We start from the raw sequence: 9,757 nt of genomic DNA on the forward strand, positions 1-9,757 counted from the left end.
CTTTATAACTTAGTAAGTTCTTGTGCAAATAATAAGCATCATAACAACATATCTAACATACGATTGGCATGATAAAAATTAACATGAATCATATCAAAATCTTTAGTCTTAACTTAATCATAACCTTACCAAGGATTCATCACTTATCGAGCTCATTACGTATGAGTTTTACGTACATACCTGTACCAAATCGTAACATACCATAGTCTTTCACAACTTTGACATTCCCGATGAATGCTCAGAATATTAATGGATACTTGAAAATCTTACACATAAGTGCCATACATGTAGCCAAAGCTACCTCACATCTCATAATACATATAGGTTCATTTTCGAGCTACTCACGGGCCTGCTGACACAAGCTGTCAGTCAGGATGTAGCTACATAGTGCTGCTCACACAAGATGTTAGGTATCCGCAACTCATGTTGGACTACCCAGCCACTGGTAGGACGTACAAAGCCAACACCCGGTTCACATAAACATATGGGTTCCTAGTGACATGTCACTCATATCTTATTCTATTCCTAAGGTTCAACCGGGATTTCTCACTTGTCGAAAATTTTTTCAAAAATGTCCAAAGAGTAAATCACAGTTCATACAATATTAAATGATTTAAAACATAATTATAACAATGCATTATTTACATACGAACTTACCTCGGTACAAAAATAGTAGAATTTGACCTAATCGTCAAACACTTTATTTTTTCCCTAATCTAGGTCCGAACCTCATTTATCTTGATCTATAATAACAAATGTAACTTATTTAATACACACATTGTTCAATTCACTCCAAAAATCATATCATGGAAAAATTAAATTTTTGCCCTTAATGTTTCACATTTTTACAATTTAGTCTCTAGGCTCGTAAATTGAAATGTATTCAATTTCTTCAAAACACAAGCCTAGCCGAACCATTTTCATACTTATACCAACCCACATTTTCCACTTATTCATAGTTTTACTGCTTATTTTATAACTTTTACAAATAGGTACTTTTGGACATTTTTTCGAAAATCACTTAGCGAAAGTCATTTTTCTATCATCAAACATGCATTTTCTACCATTAGCCATTTAAATACACACATGTGTAACATAGGTCAAACACTAAACCTTAAGCATACCTCAAATTAGTGCTGGAAATAGGTAGATCGAGTTACAATGACTTCAAAAATCTAAAGAGCATTAAAAACGGGGCTAGAAGTGACTTACAATCGAGCTTGGAAGCTTGACAAACCCTAGCTATGTCTTCCTCTTGTAAATTTCTGCCAAGGGTAGAAGATGAGCAAAAATTGGCTTTTAATTTGCTTATTAATTCATTTAACTTCAAAATGACCAAAATCCTTTTCTTAAAGCACTATAAGCTGTAGGCCATAAAAATATAAGAAAAATAAAATTTTCAATGTCAGATTTGTGATCCCAAAACCATTGTTCCGACTAGACCCAAAATCGGGCTGTTAGAACTCTCCCCCATTTAGGGATTTTTGTCCCTAAAAATCTTACCAGAAAATAAGTATGGGTACTATTTTCTCATACTTCCTCGGGTTCCCACATAGCCTCTTCGACCCCATGTCGTTGCCATAAAACTTTCATTAGGGCTATACTTTTATTTCTCAACTGTTTAACTTTCTGAGCTAAAATCTTTATCAGTTCTTCACCATATGTCATATACAGTCGAATCTCAACATCTGTTGGTGAAATCACATGTGAGGGGTCAGAACGGTATCGTCGCAACATCGACACATGAAACACATTATGAATCCTTTCCAACTCTGTCGGTAAAGCTAACCGATATGCCACTGACCTTATTCTTTCAATAACCTCATATGGCCCAATGAAACGTGGACTTAACTTGCCTTTACGGCCAAATCTCATAATCTTGTTCCACGAAGATACTTTCAGAAATACTTTGTCACCAACCTGAAATTCAATCTCTTTTCTTTTCAAATCTGCGTACAACTTTTGTCGCTCTGAAGTAGCTTTCAAGCAATCACTAATTACCTTTACTTTTTCTTCGGTTTCTCTAACCAAATCAACCCCGTGAATCTATCTCTCACTGAGCTCAGTCCAATACAATGAAGTTTGACAATTACGACCATACAATGCCTTATACGGTGCCATCTTTACACTTGACTGAAAACTATTGTTATAAGCAAATTCGACTAAAGGTAGATATTTTTCCCAACTACCTTCGAATTCTAGAATACAACATAGGAGCATATCTTTAAGAATGTAAATTACTCTTTCGGATTGACCATCAGTTTGCAAATGAAACACGGTACTAAAATTTAACCTCGTACCCAAAGCCTATTGTAATTCCTTCTAAAATCTCGAAGTAAACCTCGAATCTCTATCTGAAATAATAGAAATAGGGACTCCGTGCAATCTCACAATCTCATAAATGTACAATTCAGCTAACTTATCAAGTGAGTAGTCAATTTGTACCAGTATAAAATGAGCTGATTTTGTCAATCTATCAACAACAACCCAGACGACATCATTCTTTTTCGGAGTCAAAGGCAAGCCCATTACAAAGTCCATCGTAATCCTATCCCATTTCCACTCGGGTACCATCACAGGCTGAAGTAAACCCGAAGGCACTTGATGTTTGGCCTTTACTTGTAGACAAATTAAACATCTCGAAACAAACTCCGAAATATCTAATTTCATACCTGACCACCAATACAATTTCTTCAAATCATTATACATTTTTGTACTGCCAGGATGAATTGATAATCAACCACTGTGTGCCTCGTGTAAAATTTTCTGAATGAGTTCATCATTTTTGGAACACATACTCTATCTTGGAACATAAAACAATCATCTGAACCGATCCGAAAGTCTGTATCACTACCCGATTCACACTGTGCTCTTTTGGCTTGTAATTCACTATCATTTTTCTGAGCTTCACAAATTTGCTGAATAAATACCGATCTAGCGCTCAACTCGGCCAAACTTGAACCATCATTAGACAAGGTCAATCTCGTATTCATAGCTCTCAAAACAAATAACAACTTTCTGCTTAAAGCATCTGCGACTACATTCACCTTTCCCGGATGATAGTCAATCACTAGTTCATAATCCTTCAATAACTCGAGCCATCTTCGTTGTCGCAAGTTCAGATCTTTCTAAGTCATCAAATATTTTAAACTCTTATGATCTGTAAAGATATGGCGTTTCTCACTGTACAAATGATGACACCAAATTTTCAAAGCAAAAACGATGGCGGCTAATTCCAAATCATGGGTCGGATAATTTTTCTCATGCGGTTTCAACTGTCTCGAGGCATAAGCTACCACTTTGCCCTCTTGTATCAACACACAACCCAAACCATTCAATGACGTGTCACTATAAATTACAAATTCTTTCCCCGATTCAGGTTGTACTAAAATCGATGCCTCAGTCATTAATGCTTTCAATTTCTCAAACCTTTGCTGACAATTTTCGGACCATTCAAATTTAACATCTTTTTGCAACAACTTGGTTATAGGAGTAGCAATCATCGAAAATCCTTTAAGAAATCGTCTATAAGAACCGGCTAAACTCAAAAAGTTTCTAACTTCAAATACATTCCTTGGCGGTTTCCAAGCAACAATTGTCGAAATTTTACTTGGATAAACCTGAATATCATCACCTGAAACAATATGACCCAAAAATCCGACTTCTCGGAGCCAAAAGTCACTTTTACTGAATTTAGCAAACAAGTTCTTATCCTTCAATGTCTGCAATACAACTCTCAATTTCTCGGCATGCTCATACTCATCTCGAGAATAAATCAGGATGTCATTGATGAACACAACCACAAACTTATCTAAATACGGTTGGAAAAGTATATTCATCAAGTCCATAAAAACAACATGTGCATTAGTTAATCCAAAAGGGATAACAAGAAATTCGTAATGCCCATACCTTTTCCTGAAAACAGTTTTCGGCACATCCGCCTTTTTAACTCTCAACTGATAGTAACCAGATCTCAAATCAATCTTCGAGAATACCATGGCTCCTTTTAACTGATCAAATAAGTCATCAATCCTTCATCGAGGATACTTGTTCTTTATAGTCACCTTGTTGAGGTGTCAGTAATCGATACAAAACCTCATAGATCCGTCTTTCTTCTTTACAAATAGCACTGGAACACCTCAGGGAGAAAAACTTGGCCTCACAAAACCCTTATCTGTCAGCTCTTCCAGCTAAGCTGTCAATTCAGTTGGAGCCATCCTATACGGAGCAATCGATATCGGTGAAGTCCCAGGTATAAAATCAATAGCAAACTCCACTTCTCTGATCGGTGGTAACCCTGGCAACTCTTCTGGGAACACATCCAGATATTCACAAACTTTCATCACTGATTCAAATTTGAATTCAGACATCTTTGTATTCAACACATAAGCGAGATAAGCTTCACAACCTTTCCTTACATACCTATGAGTAGACATAGACGAAATCACAATAGGCAATTCACTTGATTCATCGGTTTGAACCCAAAGAACCTCACCATTTTCACATTTCAATTCAATAGTTTTTTGTCTATAATTTACTACGGCATCATGCAATGTCAACTAGTCCATACCCAAAATAACATCAAATTCATCAAATGGCACCAACATTAGGTCAGCCGAAAAATAGTGACTCGAATCATTAGAGGACAATTCTTGCAAACTTTATCAATTAGCACATATTTGCCTAAGGGGTTTGACACTTTAATCACAAATTCAGTAGACTCAATAGGAAAATTCTGACTAGATACCAAATTCATACAAACATAAGAATAAGTCAGTCCAGGATCAATCAATGCAATAACATTAGTATCATAAAGAGAAAATGTACCAGTAATCACATCAGGAGATGATCCATTCTCATGAGCACGAATGGAATAAGCTCTAGCAGGTGCTCTGGCCTCAGATCTCGTTGTTGTATCTTTCGTTACACCTTTACTGTTAGTTCTATTGTCGGTATTTCTCGGTGGCCTACCTCTATTGGTAGAATTATTCGGCCTTGCACTTTGAAATTGTTTTTTCTCAGCCATCTCAGGGCAATCTCGGATAAAATGCTCTTGGGAACCATACTTGAAGCAAGCTTGGTCATTCATCCTACACTGGCCAGGATATCTTCTTTCATAATGCTGACATTCAGGTCTGTTAGACCTAACATTACCCACACTTGACATTGAAGTAGCTTGAGATTTAAAACTCGAATATTGCTTCCCCTGGTCTCTATGCGACTACCTAACTGATGCGAATACCCAACTGATACATTCGAATGAGAATTCATTTCTCTAGATTTCTTTGACTGAGATTGAAATGACTTACTCATTGACCTTTTTATTGCATCCCTAGCCTCACTCTCGGCTTTTCTTTTCTCTTTGCTTAGCTTTTCGGCTTTGTAAGCTCGTTCAATCAATACAACAAAGTCTTTTAGTTCCAAGATTCCAACTAACAGTCGAATATCCTCATTCAACCCATCTTCGAACCTTTTACACATGAGGAAACACACTCTCAAGCATACTTACAGAGTCTGAAAAATTCTCGCTCATACTCTGTCATTGATATTCAGCCCTATTTCAGCTCAAGAAATTCTTTACGCTTCTGATCGATGAACGCTGACTGATATATTTCTTTCGAAATTCTTCTTGAAAGAACTCTTATGCAACCCTCTCTCTTGGTACCATAGATACTAGTGTCTTCCACCGATGATATGATGTGTCCCCCAATAAAGATATAGCACATTTCAAGCATTCTTCGGGTGTACATGATAACTTATCAAATATCTTGATAGTATTCTCAAGCCAGAATTCAACTCTGTCGGGGTCATCATCTACATTAGACCTGAATTTCTCAGCCCCTTGTTTTCGAATCTTACTAATCGGAGGCTTATTCTGGCTTACTAAATCCAAATCTTGAGGAACTACGGGAATCAACTGAGGATAAGGAGGGGGTGGAGAATGTTGAGCATTCGGATTTGTTCGATCAAACTCATAATACCACTCATTCATCATATGGAGGAAGGCTTCTCTAGCCCCCTCCCTAACTGACTGTGGGAGGTCTATTTTCAAATGATGCTGCCCCTTCAGTGGGAGCCTACACATTACTTTCTACGTCATCAGCTACAACTCGGTCGGGATCCATTTACTATATAAAAACACAGTTTAAAATTGTCAGGAGTCATCACACTATCACAGTTCGTATATGGAATGTATAGCTAGACTCTTACACACGCTACGCTAGTCCGATAATTGACTAAACTGTAGCTTTGATACCACTAAATGTAACACTCCTTACCCGTATTCGACACCGAAACAGGGTATGAGGCATTACCAGACTTAAACACAAACAAACATACATTTCTGAGTCATAAATTTTTGTCCAAATTAAAACCATTAATATACAATCATAATGTCCCTAATACGAGCCTATAAGGCCCAAAACATACTTTGGAGGTTGTTCGAGACTAAACTGAGAACATTAGAAAATTTCACATCACTTAGAAAATTTTCCACTAAACAGGGGTCACATGCCCGTGTGGATATGGGACATACCCGTGTGGTTACACACGCCCATGTCCCAAGCCCGTGTAACTCTCTGTTTGTCACCAAAGAACAAATTGAAGACACACGACCAAGTCATACGCCCATGTGCTAGGCCGTGCGGTCAAATTAAAATTTATGATTTTTTTATAAAATAGGTACAAACCTCACACGCCCGTGCCTGAGGCCATGTCATCCACATGGTTGAAACACACGCCTGTGTCTCTACCCGTGTGCTCAATTCTGAGCATTCTGTTTTGCAAAAATTAGGGTGCAGGGGACACACAGCCTAACACATGCCCGTGGGGCAAACCGTTTGTCACACACGGCCTAGACACACGCCCGTGTGTCTACTCATGTGGAAAAAAATAAGGCTATTTTCCAAGCCATTTTGCCATCCTTTGATGCACACACCTACACAACACAACATAGCACCAATTCAAGCATTTACATACAACCAAATCAGCCACAATCAAGACATCCACACATCAATTACAGGCCACCATCTATTATACACAAACATCACATACTCATCAACTCAAATCATGGAAGTTTCCACATTCATGAAGGGCATCATCATATAAATACTTATACAAATAGTAGCCAATTTCAAATGGCCTTATACAAAATGAACTTTCAACCAACATAAGCCAGCACATTTGGCCAAATCAATTATGACACATAACAAAATGACCAAGTCTACTATACATGCCATAACTCAAAATGTTGAGATCATTGATACCAAAATAATTGTTGACAGTGTGAGTAGATCTCCAACTGTCTCTGATCCCCGAGCTAGCTTGGTGACACTATAAGGCAAGGGAAAGGAAAGGGGAGTAAGCTTTATAGCTTAGTAAGTTCTTGTGCAAATAATAAGCATCATAACAACACATCTAACATACGATTGGCATGATAAAAATTAACATGAATGATATCAAAATCTTTAGTCTTAACTTAATCATAACCTTACCAAGGATTCATCACTTATCGAGCTCATTACGTATGAGTTTTACGTACAAACCTGTACCAACTCGTAACATACCATAGTCTTTCACAACTTTGACATTCCCGTTGAATGCTCAGAGTATTAATAGATACTCGAAAATCTTGCACGTAAGTGTGATACATGTAGCAAAAGCTACCTCACATCTCATAATACATATAGGCTCATTTTCGAGCTACTCATGGGCCTGCGGACACAAGCTGTCAGTCAGGACGTAACTACACAGTGCTGCTCACACAAGCTGTCAAGTATCCGCAACTCATGTTGGACTACCCAGCCACTGGTAGGACGTACAAAACCAACACCCGGATCACATAAACATATGGGTTCCTAGTGACATGTCACTCATATCTTATTCTATTCCTAAGGTTCAACCGGGATTTCTCACTTGTCGAAACTTTTTTTGAAAACGTCCAAAGAGTCAATCACAATTCATACAATATTAAATGATTTAAAACATAATTATAACAATGCATTATTTACATACGAACTTACCTCGGTACAAAAATAGTAGAATTTGACCTAATCGTCAAACCTTTGTTTTTCCCCTAATCTAGGTCCGAACCTCATTTATCTTGATCTATAATAACAGATTTAACTTATTTAATACACACATTGTTCAATTCACTCCAAAAATCACACCATGGAAAAATTAAATTTTTGCCTTTAATGTTTCACTTTTTTACAATTTAGTCCTTAGGCTCGTAAATTGAAATGTATTCAATTTATTCAAAACACAAGCCTAGCTGAACCATTTTCATACTTATACCAACCCACATTTTCTACTTAATCACACTTTTACTGCTTATTTTATAACTTTTACAAATAGGTCCTTTTTGACATTTTTTTTTGAAAATCACTTAGTAAAAGTTATTTGTCTAACATCAAACATGCATTTTCTACCATTAGCCATTAAAATACACACATGTGTAACATGGGTCAAACACTAAACCTTAAGCATACCTCAAATTAGTGCTAAAAATAGGTACATCGAGTTACAATGACATCAAAAATGTAAAGAACATTAAAAACGGGGCTAGAACGGACTTACAATCGAGCTTGGAAGCTTAACAAACCCTAGCTATGTCTTCCACTTGTAAATTTCAGCCAAGGGGTAGAAGATGAGCAAAAATTGGCTTTTAATTTGCTTATTAATTCATTTAATTACCAAATGACCAAAGTGTCCTTTTCTTAAAGCACTATAATTTCTCTTATTTACTAACTTAAAAAATGGTCTAATTACCATCTAAGGACCTTCAATTTAAAATTTCACAGAAATTAGACTCCTTTAGCTTCTAGAACTCAAGTTTTGCACTTTTTACAATTTAGTCCTTTTTACTAAATTGAGTGTTTAAACGTCAGAATTTTTGAACGAAATTTTAACAGAATCATTCCATAAAACTGCAGACCATAAAAATATTAGAAAACTAAATTTTTCTGCATCGTATTTGTGGTCCTGAAACCACTGTTCCGACTAGACCCCAAATTCAACTGTTACAAACTTTGTCAATGGTGTAACAGTGATTTCTTAAAATTAACCATTGTGTACCTTCCACACAAACATCAGTGAGAACATAGATTACGTGCTCTGGGGACACTGTCTTCACAAAGTCAGCATGCTCGTCAGGACTTTCACACAATCCATACTGGGCATTGATGGAGTCCTCATAAAATAGAACTGATGCGCCACACATGTATATAAATACGTTGTCAGGATAAGTAATGTGGGCATAAAACTCTTTCACTACCTTTAGGAGGACATCGTCAAGATGGAGACAAGAGATTTCCTATCCATGCTTTTTGACAACTGATGAGATGTCCTTTGTATACCCCATGAAGGGAGCATCCTGAAAAAGGACTCCTTTTCCATGTAGAATGGTATTTTGGAAATATTTTTATGGTATTTATCTTCAGCAAGTTTACTAAAGAAGGTGTGTAGAGAGGCAGAGGTCGAAGCAAAAGTTGTTTGGGAAGCCATTGATGAAAATATAAAAAGCTTGAATATGGAAAAGGCTAGATTTTATTTCGGTTATGAATGAAATAAAAAGTAAAAGCAGAAAATGAAATGGGATGAAAATGTGGGAAGAAACTGAATCTGTTAGGGTAAAACGTGGGAGAGAAGAATTTTTTATGCGTGTGATAAGATTGGCCTTAATCATGGTCTGACAAGGTAACACAATTGGCATTTAGGTGGAAAAGAAAATATATTTATCGCAAATTTATGAAAATTG

This window comes from Gossypium hirsutum, chromosome A01 (assembly GCF_007990345.1).
Source record: "Gossypium hirsutum isolate 1008001.06 chromosome A01, Gossypium_hirsutum_v2.1, whole genome shotgun sequence".
NCBI lineage: Eukaryota > Viridiplantae > Streptophyta > Magnoliopsida > Malvales > Malvaceae > Gossypium > Gossypium hirsutum.